This window comes from Bison bison, unplaced genomic scaffold, assembly GCF_000754665.1.
Source record: "Bison bison bison isolate TAMUID 2011002044 unplaced genomic scaffold, Bison_UMD1.0 scf7180017864062, whole genome shotgun sequence".
In the NCBI taxonomy this organism is placed as follows: Eukaryota; Metazoa; Chordata; class Mammalia; order Artiodactyla; family Bovidae; genus Bison; species Bison bison.
The window spans coordinates 1,047,300-1,048,582 of NW_011494634.1; the positions used below are offsets into that span (position 1 = coordinate 1,047,300).

The following is a 1,283-nucleotide window of genomic DNA, read 5'->3' on the forward strand; positions in this document are numbered from 1 at the left end:
GCCCGCGCCGCACCTCCCTGCCCAGCCCCCGCTTGCTAATGGCGGATGCAGGCGTCTGCGCTGCTTCTCCGCTGGAGGAGTTACCGTAGGGCTCGCAATCTGCGAGTTTTAATTGTTTATTTATTTTTTCTCCCTGTTATGTTGTCCTCTGTGCTTCCAAAGCTCGGCACGGATTCGGCAGTGAGAAGGTTTCCTGGTGTTTGGAAACTTCTCTCTTTTTAAGACTCCCTTCCCGGGACGGAACTCCGTCTCTCCCTCTTTTGTCTCTTTTATTGTCTTTAATATTTTTTCCTACCTCCTTTCGAGGAGTTGGGTTGCTTTTCTGGGTGCCTGATGTCCTCTGCCGGCATTCAGAAGTTGTTTTGTGGAATTTACTCGACGTTTAAATGCTCTTTTGATGAATTTGTGGGGGAGAAAGTGTTTTCCCCGTCCTACTCCTCAGCCATCTTGGCGCCTTCCCCTCTAATTTGTTTTTAAAAGTATAAGTGAAGAGACAGGCATTATGGTATTCTAGAAAAAAGTATTTAAATTGGAGTCTGAAAACTAGGGATCAAGTCCTGACTCTATCATTTACTAACTTTGGCAAGATACTTAAAATTTTATTGTGCCTCAGTTTACTGATCTCTAATATGGGATTAGGAGAAGGCGATGGCACCCCACTCCAGTACTCTTGCCTGGAAAATCCCATGGATGGAGGAGCCCTGTAGGCTGCAGTCCATGGGGTCGCTCAGAGTCAGACACGACTGAGTGACTTCACTTTCACTTTTCGCCTTCATGCATTGGAGAAGGAAATGGCAACCCACTCCAGTATTCTTGCCTGGAGAATCCCAGGGACAGGGGAGCCTCGTGGGCTGCTGTCTATGGGGTCACAGAGTCGGACACGACTGAAGCCGACTTAGCAGCAGCAGCAGCAATATGGGATTAACACCACCTACTTTATAGGATTGTTTTGAGAACTGAATTCAAGATACCTATTTTCATTATTATAATTCAGTATCTGTGAACTCTAAACCTCAGTTGCTCTGTGTCTGGCCATGTTTTTATTACATCAAACTCTCAAGAAGGGTGCTCAGGTTCAACATAGAGTCCCAGCAAATAAGCAACATATTTTTGGCAAAATAGTCATACCAGCAACTTTGCAAGCAGTAATTGTTTCCTGAGCACCGAAGAATTGATGCTTTTGAACTGTGGTGTTGGAGAAGACTCTTGAGAGTCCCTTGGACTGCAAGGAGATCCAACCAGTCCATTCTGAAGGAGATCAGCCCTGGGATTTCTTTGGAAGG

General features: G+C 45.8%; 1 protein-coding gene across 1 annotated transcript in view; it reads right to left on the minus strand.

Annotated features, from left to right (window-relative positions):
- NTN4 (netrin 4) overlaps nucleotides 1-1,283 on the minus strand; it is a 134,177-nt gene that overhangs the window by 58,162 nt on the left and 74,732 nt on the right. The gene's annotated exons all lie outside the window — the stretch shown is intronic.